The sequence below is a fragment of the Symsagittifera roscoffensis genome, chromosome 9, assembly GCF_963678635.1.
Source record: "Symsagittifera roscoffensis chromosome 9, txSymRosc1.1, whole genome shotgun sequence".
Taxonomy (NCBI): Eukaryota; Metazoa; Xenacoelomorpha; order Acoela; family Convolutidae; genus Symsagittifera; species Symsagittifera roscoffensis.
The window spans coordinates 30,474,549-30,487,328 of NC_087070.1; the positions used below are offsets into that span (position 1 = coordinate 30,474,549).

The window sequence follows — 12,780 nt, forward strand, 5'->3', positions numbered from 1 at the left end:
TTGCTGCACTGCTCAATTTTCTTGGTTATCGCGATGCGTTTTCTACAGTACCAGAGAGTTTTACTTATGTTTCGATACTCATCATCTTATATTTCAACGCATTTTATGTGATACCAATTCAAACAGCGTTCACATTCCACTTTTTTTGACCTGTACTTGACCTTATTATTGCACTCGGGACATATTCCATTAACATCTTTTTCGAGCATAAATGTTTTAAATGGTAGTATTCTTCGATTGTGCCGTTTCGTACTGCTTCAGCCAAGAATTTTCTAAAATAAGGCAAAAAATGATTCATTGCCAAACCATCTTTCTGAACTTACCATGTTTCATTGCACTTGAAATGGTGTTGACTAACTGCCATGTTCAACTATCTTTTCATGGTTTTCCTAGCAATTGATGGTGGTTCATCTTACAGCTTTTTCAGGATTATGTCTATCGCTTCTTTGAAAGGAATTAACTCTACTTGTCTAGAGAATTAACACTAAATTTATAGTCTATGTATAACATGTTTAAAAGTCAAAAAACTGACATGTCAGAATCAAAAATATTCCCAAATCGAAATTATATAACCATGAAAAACAAAAAACTAAAAAATCGCAGAAACTTACAGGAAAATGTTATTCATGATTACGTAATTATATTATGTAATTACAGTTGTTCAAATTTGATTGTTTTAAATGTTTTAGAGCCTTTTTAGACATGTTTCCATGTTTCAGATCTTTGGTCGTTTTGTAAATGTTATAAAATATTTTAATCCTGATGATGCACAAAATGTGCGAAAACGTTTGAATTAACATTTTAAATTTCTCATAACCATTTTTGTTAAATTCTGACCCTTTTTAGCGATAAGCTATAAGCAAACTGTTTAAGGAAAACAGTCATTAGTTCGAAATATTTTTTTTCTCTATTTGTACAGAATTTTATTACCACTTTTTGTTCATAATGTCAGTAGTGTTTGAGTTAAATGGCGATGATTGTAGCTGCCAGCTCCCTTTATCACAGCCTGAAAGATCTTGAGCAAAAGCAACGGAGAGAGACGCAGCAGAAGGTCTACGCAGTCCCCGGCCATTCTTTGAACCCCAATATCTTGAACAGGGGGAAGGATTTACGAGTGTTATTGGAACTGCAACCTCTGGCCTGTAAGCAGATTATTATCTGGCACGACGTGCTGAACAACAGCATTTCCTCACATCGCATGAACAACTATACGCCCTGCCCACTTGATGAACTACTGGCGTATATACAATCAAAGCGAAGACAAATGAGTTGCATTGTCTACTGCAGGAGAACGGGCACTCCCGATATTTTTGAGGATCTCCGGAAGACAGAGGTAATAGTCAAAAAAATAACTGGTAGCCTTATCTCTAGAAGGAAGAGACAGAATTCTGCGGTCCTCAGAGAACATTTTCAACTGCACCAGTCAAATGAATTGGAGTTGAAGTCACTACGGGTGGTGCTGTCCCATCGAGACCACGTGGTAGGCCTTTTCTCAAGGATACGGGCCCAGACCAAGAAACCATCGCAGGGACGCCGCAGGGCAAAGACGCGGAGATTGGAGGTGTTGGCTGGGGACCTCCAGCCGGAACCGAACGACCAATAAGTAGTATGATTTTGTTGTGGCTGTTTTTTCTTTGCTGAGTGCCACATGAGTTTAAGTGCTCGTGGCCTGCAAAGAACAGATGACCGCAATTTGCTGCCACCACCACTCCTTAGATTGGTCCTGAAAAGAAAAATCAATTGACAACTTGTATTAGATTATTTAAAACATTTTAATAACTTTAATAGCAGTTACCTGAGAATTAAATTTCTGAGAAAATGTATCGATAAAGACATTATACCAGACTTTTTACGGTTTCGCGTGCCCGATAACGGTGTTTTTTCGGATCAAGCGGTGCACAGCTTCCAACTGAGACTCTTGAGATCTGAGATAAGCCGGGCAAATGCGGATAGGGCCAAGGCATCGGGTAACCTAGTAAAAGCAAGACAGGTAGTGAGAAGGGGTATACATGAGAAGTGGTGGCCTTCGGTAATTTTCTATCTGAACCGGCAAGCAAGATGTAGTGTCAATAACCTGATAACCCGACACAAGAGAAAGCTTGAAAATTTTTCGGAAAGACAGGATAGACCATTAAAAAACTTGGATGAAAAGTCAGTTAGAATTTATGATGAAGTGTTTTTGCCGCTTTGGGTGCGGGAAGTCTTAAGTTTTGGACCAAAACATCCTGTATGAGACAAATTCAAGGAAATTCATTTCCTTGCTGACTTTGATAGTTTTTTGTCTGAACTGAAGTTAAATGGAATACCCGGAGAAAAATTATGTGAGATTGAAGCAGCTGCAAAGAGATATGCTAAGAAAGTGAAACAGACCCACTCTGACAAAGGTGTTGAAAAAGCCAGAAAGTATTTGAAGGACAACCGTCTTCTGACAGTGACGTTTGATAAGGGGTTTGGTTTTTGTGTAATGAAAAAGGAGACATATGAGAAAAAACTGAAAGATTTATTACAGGCAGAACAATTTAGTGAGAGGAAGAAACTGACAGACAGCGTGATTATGAAAATTGAAAAAGACATAAACAAAAATTTACTCGCCATGAAAAAGAAGGATGAGATTAGCGAAGCGATGTATAAAAGGTTGAGATCAACGGGAGCGCAGCCGGCTAGGCTGTATGGATTAGCAAAAGTGCGCAAACAAGGCACACCACTTCGTCCCGTCCTTTCTTCACCTGGTAGCTCATTTGACAACCTAAATAAAACATTGGCAAAGTACTTTGATGAAATTGAGGGGGCAAATACAGAAACGAATACTCAAATGGCCAGAGAGATCTTGGAGAAAATTGAGTTGGACTCTGACGAGAGTATAATCTCCCTTGATGTAAAGAATTTGTACACTAATGTCCCGCTCAAGTAAGCGGTTGAAATAACCCTCCGGAAACATCTCGCAAGACTATGAAAGAACTACTGAATTTGGCAGTGAGTAAGGTACACTTTAAATGCAATGGTTTGTGGTATGTACAAAAAGACGGTTAAGCAATGGGCGCCTCCCTTGCAGTAAAATTGGCCAATTTGTGGCTCAAAGAATACGAACCTGCATTAAAGAAAGAAGTACCAAAATTGACTGTGCTAGGTGAGGGTAACAAGGAAGTGTGCCCTAGATGTCAGAAAAAGGTGACATATCGGACAAAAAGGGTAGAATGCGAAGCTTGTTTGAATTGGTACCACTTAGGGTGTGGTAACATATCAAAATCCGAATACGCAGACATCGCTGAAACAGTATGGTATTGCATGACTTGCAAAAAACAACAAGAAGCAGACCGGACTGTGAATGGTGTTTAAGTTTTTCTAAGATATGTGGACGACATAGTTAGAACGGTCAAGGGCGATCCTGGGGTAGTTCTCGAGGCTGCCAATAAGTTGCATCCGAACTTGCAGTTCAGCATAGAAGAACTTGATAGTAGCAGTAATTTGGCCTTTTTGGACTTAAATGTCAACGTGGATTCAGCAAAAAAAGGTCACATGTTGTTTGTACCAAAAACCCACTGATACCGGCCCCATTCTAAATTTCAGAGGCTGCGCAGCTTTGCAGTACAAAAGAAACGTTATTGAAGGGACGGTTCATAGGGTTTTCAGAAGTACCTCAACATGAGAATAATTTGACCAGGCATTGGAAAAAAATCGGAAGCAATGGATTGAAAATCAATATCCAAAAAATTGGTCTGACAGGGTAGTGTTTGAAACTCTTTACAAGATCATTGAGGGAAAGAAAAATTTAGAGTTGAAGGCATCAGAACCGAGAAATGGTAAATGGTTGAAAGACTCACCACCCCTTCTTACAATGCAATATCGAGGCAATCCATCTCAACTGTTAGCTGTAAAGGTTTGGGTAATATCCGGGGCACAAATAAATTTTACAACAAGAAATTTGAAAACATGCTTGCAATCCCTCAAAACTTCCTTTGCTCGTGAACTGAGATCCAAAGTGGTGTACAAGCTTACATGTAATGGATGTAACTCCACCTATGTCGGCCAGACAGTCCGACATTTAGCCACGAGGGTCGATGAACACCGCAAAGGGATTCCCCAGTAGGACACATCTTGTAAGAATGTAATAAGGAGGTAGGGGGTACTGCTGAGCTGAAGTCAGAGATTATAGACCAAATAGCCAACACTCATAAGCTACTGACACTAGAGGCTTTGCATATTTGGAGGGAGAGGCCGAAGATCAATACACGCGATGAATTCAGGAGCCGGGAATTAACACTAAAATTATAGTCTATGTTTAACATGGCTAAAAGTTAAAAAACTTTTTCTATCTTCCTTATTACAATCTTTTTCTATCTTCTAGATTAGAGCCTTTTTAGACATGTTTCTCATTTTTCAGATCTTTGATCGTTTTGTAAATATTGTAAAAAAATTTTAATCCTGATGATGCACAAAATGTGCGAACACGTTTGAATTAACATTTTAAATTTCTTATATCACATTTTCTTTGGCTCAAGACTAATGCTCTTTAAAAATTTCTTTCGCTTCTAGTGTGTTGGTTTCGATGTTTGCGCCCTCAATTTTCTAGTAAAATTTTTCGAGAATCTTGTTCAGGTGGTAATAAGAGCTACCAAGCATTGAGAGTACTGGCCTCATTAGGGTACCTTCTCAGTTTGCACCTTCTCATTTTGCACCCCATAAAGATTTGCGGACTGATCCCCGTAGACCTCACCCATGTGTAGAAATTCTCACTGATTTCTTGATTTTCCTCATAGCCAATAAATCCTTATTAAAATCTTTTTCTATCTTCATAAAAATGGAATCACTTGTTCCTTTGCTTTCGCTGAACTGATTGGAATCTATTAAAATAGATAACTTGTTCTCGTAAGTATCCTCTCTCATAACACAAAAACCAACTCACTTGTCATACGGTACCGCAACTTGTTCATTACTCTTCAGATACTTCCGGGACTTCTCAGAAAGTGTCTCATTAAATTTATCTCTGACAGGGTGTTTCGGCCCTAACGCTAACTCTTGTTGTACCCAATCTGGTATTTCAACGTCATATAGAGCTTTTACCGAACCCTCGCCGTGCTTCCCTAGAGGTCGATCTGGCCTCTGATAGTTTCATTATTTTCTTGTGATGGGTCTCTTAACTGTTGTTGTTTGTTTTTGTCCCCTGAGACTTAAGAATTTCATTACCGAAGTCCAAAACTGCTCATTTACACCCGGCTGTACTGCGCCTCTCGCTCTTTCCAGATTGCCCTCGACGTTTTTCTCCTCCAGCCTTGCCTTGTTAGTCTCCGTTCTAAGGGGTGTAGAAAATTTTTTAAGTTTCGAAATCATGACACATTTATGATCTTTGACCATTTTGTTCAGATTATTTATATTTTTTACAATCTGAAGATGCACAAAATTGTGCGAAAAGGTTTCTTGGAATTTAGACTTTAGACGCATTCTCAAATTTTTTGTTTTCATTTCCAGAAGGTTTTTGAAAATCCCGGGAGTTGCTCTCCGTCGAACGTATAAGATCACTCGTACTCTTGGTTTGAAGGCTCGATGATTTCAAGAAAACGTTCTATTGCAATTAGTGCGGAGAACCGAAAAAACTCTGATGTGCCGGTTATGTTGGTAAGTTCAACCATTTTGCGACTGTATCGGAGTTGTCCCACAGGTAGTCAATTTTTAGAGATTTTGACTTTGTTGTTTGTTCTGTATCTAGCGTGTTGACGGAGTGATAAAACGCGAATTCATATAAAAGTTTTCTTTCAATCAAAGACTACACAAGATAAACCTGAATTACAACATGACATAGAGCAAAATTAATAGAGTAACAGTCACCCATGGTGCTTAATCGTCTTCAGTCTTCGTCAACAATGTTGAGCGCCGCAATGAGACGTTTGAATGCTGGAGACACAAACGGCTTTATGAATACATCTGCGTGCATTTCTTACGTTGGACAATCTAGAAATTTCACAGAGCCATCCACAACATGCTGACGACAGAAATGCTAATGAATCTCAATGTGTTTGGTGCGATTATGAAACTTTGGGTTTCTGCAAAACTCCATTGCACCAAGATTGTCCTCGTAGACTACAACTGGAGATATATCAAATCCCATACAAGACTAGTAGATGCCAACATACAAGACAACTAGACACCAAAAAATAATAGCCACCAGTTGAAAAACGATCTTCGGGGTTGTTCGCCCAACTCGAATCACTGTATCCTACCACCAGCGAAACCGGTCCCTTCACCTTTTTGAACTTAAGACCGACCGAACGTGATCCACGCAGGTATCGTTGGATCCCCTTGCATGCCGACCAGTGTGCTGCAGAGGGAGATCACATGGGTTGGGCTAGCCAGCTCACAGAGAATGAGAGATCAGGACTCGAAGCAGTCATCAAGAAGATCAACGACCCGAGCAGGATCCAGACGACGCCGCCTTCCAGTGGTGGATCCGACATCTTGGGCCCCACCAAGATGCAAATGGCGTCAAGCCCCCCCTCCCATTGGGTCGGGAGAAGCTCAGAAGTCTCCGGGTTTTCGGTTACGGAGCGTCTGAAGCCGGCCAGGCTGCTCCGTCTGCTCATCCTTATACTACTACTCCGCTCCGGCATTAATCCAAACCCTGGTCCAGGGCCTTACTTTTGCTCCCCTTGCTCTTTCCGCATCAAACGCACCCAGCCCAGTGTCTGGTGCCACATCTGTGGTTACATTCACCTTAAATGTAGTGGTCTTACCCACCTTAACCAACACCACCCTGACTACTATTGCCCTACCTGTACCTCTACCTACATTTTACCTCCCCCAGGCACCAGGTCCTCTAACTTGACCACCCCAACTCCCAAACTTGTTCAACTTCCCTAACCGCCCCCAACCCCACCTCCCTAACCCCCCTCCCCCTCCCACCCTTCCCACCTCCTCGAATAATAATCCCTCCTCCCAAAATCGCGCAAATCGTAATCGTGTAAATAGTGTAAATAACTCAAGTTCAAACAACCATTTTAATCATACTGCTGTTAATAATGTAAATAGTTCACCACACCCCGCCAAAGGCCTTTTAAAAATCCTTCAATTTAATTGCAACGGTATCTCCGGAAAAGCACCCGAAATTGCTGCTTTCTTATCTCAAAATCAAATTCATATTGCTGTCTTCCAAGAAACTAAATTAAGAAAGAAATCTCGAAACCCCTCACTTGGCCCACACTACACTTTAATTAGAAAAGATCGAGAAAAAGAAGGGGGCGGTCTTCTCATAGCCATACATGAGTCGATACAATACGAAGAAATAAATATTAACAACGATGGAACACTAGAGGCTATGGGCATATCAGTGGTAGCCAGTTCATCCAAGCTTCGTATTTATAATTTCTACATCCCCCCTCGCTCGAGCTGTCCCCCTGGTTACTCTGCGTCCCTTGCCGAACTACTTGAACCTGGGGACGCCTTAGTACTCGGGGATGCCAACGCACATTCACAACTATGGAACTCCAACATCGAGGAAGATCAACGCGGCTCTGTACTTAGCAATGAAATAACCGAATCCACCTTTGCACCATTAAATGATGACACACAAACCAGAGTCCCTTTTAACTCAGAAAACCAACTCTCGTCACCAGATATTTCCCTCGCATCCCAATCGCTCTTACTCTCCACATCATGGACCCCAATTAAATCTCTAGGATCAGATCACCTACCCATTCTTCTAGAACTACCCTTGGATGATTTTATAAATTTTTCACCTAAAAGGACTTTATAAATTTTTTAAAAGCAGATTGGATCAAATTCACAGAGGAAATTGAGGAGGGTTTCTTTTCAGCGGTTCCACCTTCCGGAGTTGCCGCCGGAGAGAAATTCTTGAGGGACCTAGTGCTCAGGGCAGCACGCCACCACATCCCCGCTGGCCGTATTCGCCACTTCACTCCCTCTCTTTCCCCCGAGTCCACTGCCCTTGCCGCCGAAAGAGATTTAAGCCGACAACAAAATCTCCCCCCAGAAGTCATATCCCAACTGAACTGTACACTCATGAAACAGACAGCAAAGGACAAAGAAAATAAATGGCGAGAATTCCTCCGGACTTGCGACTACCGCACTGGTGCCAGAAAGTTCTGGAAAGTGGTACGCTCCTTAAATGGATCTAAGCCCGTGGCAGGAAGACACCCCATTACTTTTGGTTCTAAACCCATACACTCACCTCGTGATATTACCAGCTCTTTTAACAAACAATTCACCAATGCCAGACCCCACGCCTCTGACAAACTCCTTCGTATAACGAGAAGAAAAATTGCCAAACTACCGCTGTCAGACAGCCCAATTTTTACCCCTGAAAATACTAAACAAGCCATTGCAGACAGCAAACCATCGCGAGCGCTAGGTCCCGACGGCCTTTGTAATATACATCTTAAACATCTCGGCCCACTTGCTACTCAATACTTAACATACCTTTTTAATATCTCTTTGTCCGAAAACATTATCCCCAAATTTGGAAAAATTCAAAAATTGCACCGCTTCCAAAGCCCAATAAGGATCTTAAACAATCAACATCTTACAGACCTATATCCTTACTCTGCCCAGCAGTTAAAATTCTGGAGAGGCTCGTTCACCCCATCTTTACCAAACATCTCCCCAACGCCAAACACCAACACGGCTTCCGCCCTTTTCACTCCACCACCACAGCTCTCTCCACTCTCGAATTTTACATTTCAGACGGTTTTAACCAAAATCGCCCCCCTAAACGTACGGTACTGGCCACACTTGACTTATCTAAGGCTTTCGACATGGTGTGTCATCGCTCACTTGTGGAACTCGTTCATGACACTCCCCTCCCAAGAAGTCTAGTCCGCTGGCTAAGTAATTACCTTAATGGTCGACAGGCTGCCACCTCATTCCGTGAACACACATCCCCCCATCGAATAATCCACTGTGGCGTACCCCAAGGTTCTGTTTTATCACCCACAATCTTCAATTTTTATGTCCATGATGCACCGCCACCTCCCGATAATGTAAACCTTGTTTCGTATGCAGACGATTTCCACCCCTTCGCAAGCAGTTCCAATATTGATATCGCCTCAAACTCCATCAATAGCTACCTAAAAAGGCTCTACGATTTTTTCACCTCACGCAAACTAAGTTTCGCGTCCTCTAAAGGATCAGTTACACTTTTCTCCTCTTATAACAAAGAATTTAATAAAACACCTAGTGTTCTTTTAAATAACGAGGCGCTACCCCTAAACAAAAATCCAACAATCTTAGGGGTGACATTTGATCCAACACTTTGTTTTGCCACTCACTGCAAACAATCCGCTGAAAAGGCCAGACGCAGGATCGGAATCCTGAAGGCATTAGCAGGATCAACCTGGGGTCACTCCAAAGAAACCCTCCTCCTAACTTTTAAAGCTTTAATTCGCCCCATACTTGACTATGCAGCCCCCGCATGGGCCCACGCATCAAGTAACACCTCCATAAATTGCCTGCAGGTTGCCCAAAACCAATCCCTTCGCGTTGTTACTGGATCAAATCTAATGAGGTCCACTGCCCACCTGCACAGTGAATCTGAAATCCTAACGGTCAAAGACCACCATACCCTTCTGTCATCTCAATTTTTTATCTCTACCTATCGTTCCCACCATCCCATTAATTTTATACATTCACATCCCCCTCCTCCCCGTCTACTTCGCCCCTCAATTATAAGCTGCTTCAAAGAAGACACCCAGAAAATTTTAACCGACTTTTCAGTCTACGCAAACCACCCTCTAGTTCTGGACGACCGAGACGAAGTCTCCACTTTTATTTTTAACTACTACAAACCAATTTTAAAAGACAACCATACCTCCCTTGTAACCAAGTTCCTAGCCGAAACCCCTCCGTCTAAAGTTATTTGTATCCCTCCCCCAAAGATTGACCACTCTGAAAAATCTCTCCCACGTCCCACGCGCTGTAAGCTCTCCCAACTCCGGTCTGGCTACAGCCGGCTCCTTAACACTTACCTATCCCGCCTCGACAGCTCCATCTCCCACCTTTGCCCAACCTGTTCCCTTGCCCCCCACACAACATGTCACCTTTTCAACTGCTCCCAAAACCCCTCCCCACTCACCCCAGCAGACCTGTGGCTTCGGCCGGTAGAGGTTGCTAAGTTCCTTGACCTGGAGACAGAAGAGCCCAACCCGACCTGCGTGGGCTAACAACAACAACGACCCGAGCAACCTGGGACCGGCTGCGGCAAAATGGATGAAATCTCCCCCTCCCCCACGGTTGGTCCTGCACTGAGCAGGCCGGGGGCTAATAAAAAAAAAAAAAAAAAGCAACGCTTGATACTGCCTGCTTAATATCACCGTGCGGATCACCACGATTGTCAATATTCACCTCTTGAGGCGTAGCTTCTGGCTTGGATGACTCCATACCAAACCGATGTAGCACGCCGTCAGTGAACTTTGCTTCAAAAAAATTATAAACTGCAATGATCACCGAAACTGATGCCTTCCGATACAGACAACCATCTGAAGGTACCTGCACATATCCAACACTTAACAGGAACAGGTGCAGCATCTCATTCCAGTACCGAGCTGATTGCTTAACCCATGCAAACTGCGTAGGAGGCGACAATACGTGCGTTGGGTTATGAGCGTCTACAAACCCCTCCGGTTGCCGCATGTATCTCTTCGTCAATCTTGCCATTCAATAACGCTGTCTTGATATCGATCTGATGACAATGCCAACCAAGTTGCACACTGAGAGCAAAAAGCACCCTGATGCTGGTGCGCTTCGCGACTGTCAAAAACACCTCCTCGAAGTCGATCCCCTTACGCTGCGAAAAACCTTGCGCCACCAAACGTGCCTTGAGCTTTTCTACTTTTCCCTTTGCGTCCCATTTCATTTTGAATACCCAACGCTTGCCCACAATGTTTTCTTCTTTCGGGAGTGGGACGAGCTCGCAAGTATGGTTCTCAGCCAGTGACTTGAACTCATCCTGGACGGCGAACTTCCAATGCTCTCCAGCTCCGATTTCAAGAGCTTTACTGAGCGATTGCGGCTCCTCGATGTTTGCTACGCTACAGGACTCGATGTTTACCGCCGGCTTGCGTTCCCGCTTGTGTGGAAGATTCTCAACCTGTGGCGTTCTGCCTTTTCATCGAACTTGCACTTGCCATCAACGTTCGGTTCAGTCGCTCTACGACGCCGTTCTGCTCGGGGGGTGTATGGAATGGATGAATGGTTGATCTCTTGCGATGACCGGAAGTTGTCAAATTGAATTGACCTGTACTCGCCCCCCTTATCCGATCGCAACACCTTCTGGCCAGTGCCTCTCTCCGCTTCCACCACTAACTTCGTGAATTCTTCCGGGACTTCACTCTTCCTCTTCAGAAATCTTACCATGCAGAACCGGCTCCGGTCGTCCATGAAAGTGAGAAAATATCTCGCTCCGCCAAGCGACTGAACTTCCAAGGGTCCACAAACGTCGCTATGGACAAATCCCAGCAACTTCTCAGCAAGAGAAAAGCTAATTGCAAACGGCTCCCTGTGCTGCTTACCTGCATCACAACCGCCACACTCAAACTTTGGTACAAACACATTCTCTATCCCTTCGATAGCGGCTTCTAAAACTGCCTTGCGGAAAGTCTGGACGTTCAAGTGACCGAACCGGCGATGCCTCAGCTCCACTGATTGCTGCGAGAATGCTACCCGCGCCTCACCACCACTCAAGTTCAACGTGAACAACCCGCCAGGTTCGTCCCTTCACACCCAACCTCTCCGCCCTTCCTGATGAAGCACGTGTTCCCCTCAAAGGACACCTCTGCGCCTTGTTAAGACATTGCCGACACACTGAGCAAACTTTTTCCCAGCTTCGACACCAGCAACACGTTGTGTAGTCTTATCCTGCGACTTGGAGCCAGTTCGCACTCCACTGACAACTGACTCTGCGACAACTGACTCTGCACACCCGGACGCAATCTTCGCTGATCCATGTGGTTTTGGCACGTCTTCAACATTACAAACTTGTGCACCGATGGCAAACAATTTTGGTGTTGCTTTGTTTGCCGCGGTCAATGTCCTTGCAATTTCGAGCCTATGATCTATGGCAGTGACCCTTGAACTTCCTAGGCCCGCTCCTCTGTGCCACCTTGGCAACCCCACAATTGCACCTGAAACTGACGGCGTTCAGCCCCACTAGCCAGCAACTACTTAAACAATTTTGAAGGATATCTTATCCTCTCCCATAACGTCAACCGAAACGATCAAACTTTGATATTCCTCCAGAGGTCCATCTTGATCTAGTCAGCACGGCTATCATCAGTCGGCCTTTCCAAGCTGCCATCCGCGTACTCAAACAGTCCTCGCTTTAATAGGTACAATTTGGTGTACCACGCCCAGTCGCGCTAGCTGCTCCCATTCAATTTGGCGTTATTGAATCCTCGTCTGTCGTTGTCTCCTGGGCCCATAACCTGTTGCTTGTTCTGCATTTAGCGTGTTGACGGAGTGATAAAACCCGGGTTCATAAAAGAGCTTTCTTTCAATCAAAGACTACTCAACATAAACCTATTTAATAAGTTTATCACATTGAGCATCATTAAATAGAGAACATTAATTATAACAGGCTTCAATGGGTAGTTTAAGAGATGGTGTATGTCATGCGGAGCGTTACAGTTTGGACAGTTGTTTTGATTTTTTGTCCAATCTTCACATAGGCTATTTAATTGTGCTATATCCACAGCGGATTTGAGCAAGAGTACTCGCTTCGGAAGAAAACAGCTTACCAGAAGTTCACGACGTAACGTACTCTTGCTCAACTCCGCTATA

General features: G+C 43.6%; 2 protein-coding genes across 2 annotated transcripts in view; both read right to left on the minus strand.

The window, feature by feature from the left end:
* The window catches only part of LOC134854896 (proteasome activator complex subunit 4-like), a 207,032-nt gene extending 194,493 nt beyond the window's left edge, over positions 1–12,539 (minus strand). Inside the window, exon 1 of the mRNA XM_063871256.1 lies at positions 12,520–12,539. The gene's annotated coding sequence lies outside the window, so the exon portion shown is untranslated. The remainder of the gene's footprint in view (positions 1–12,519) is intronic.
* LOC134854897 (uncharacterized) overlaps positions 1–12,780 on the minus strand; it is a 582,728-nt gene that overhangs the window by 396,756 nt on the left and 173,192 nt on the right. The window lies entirely within an intron of this gene.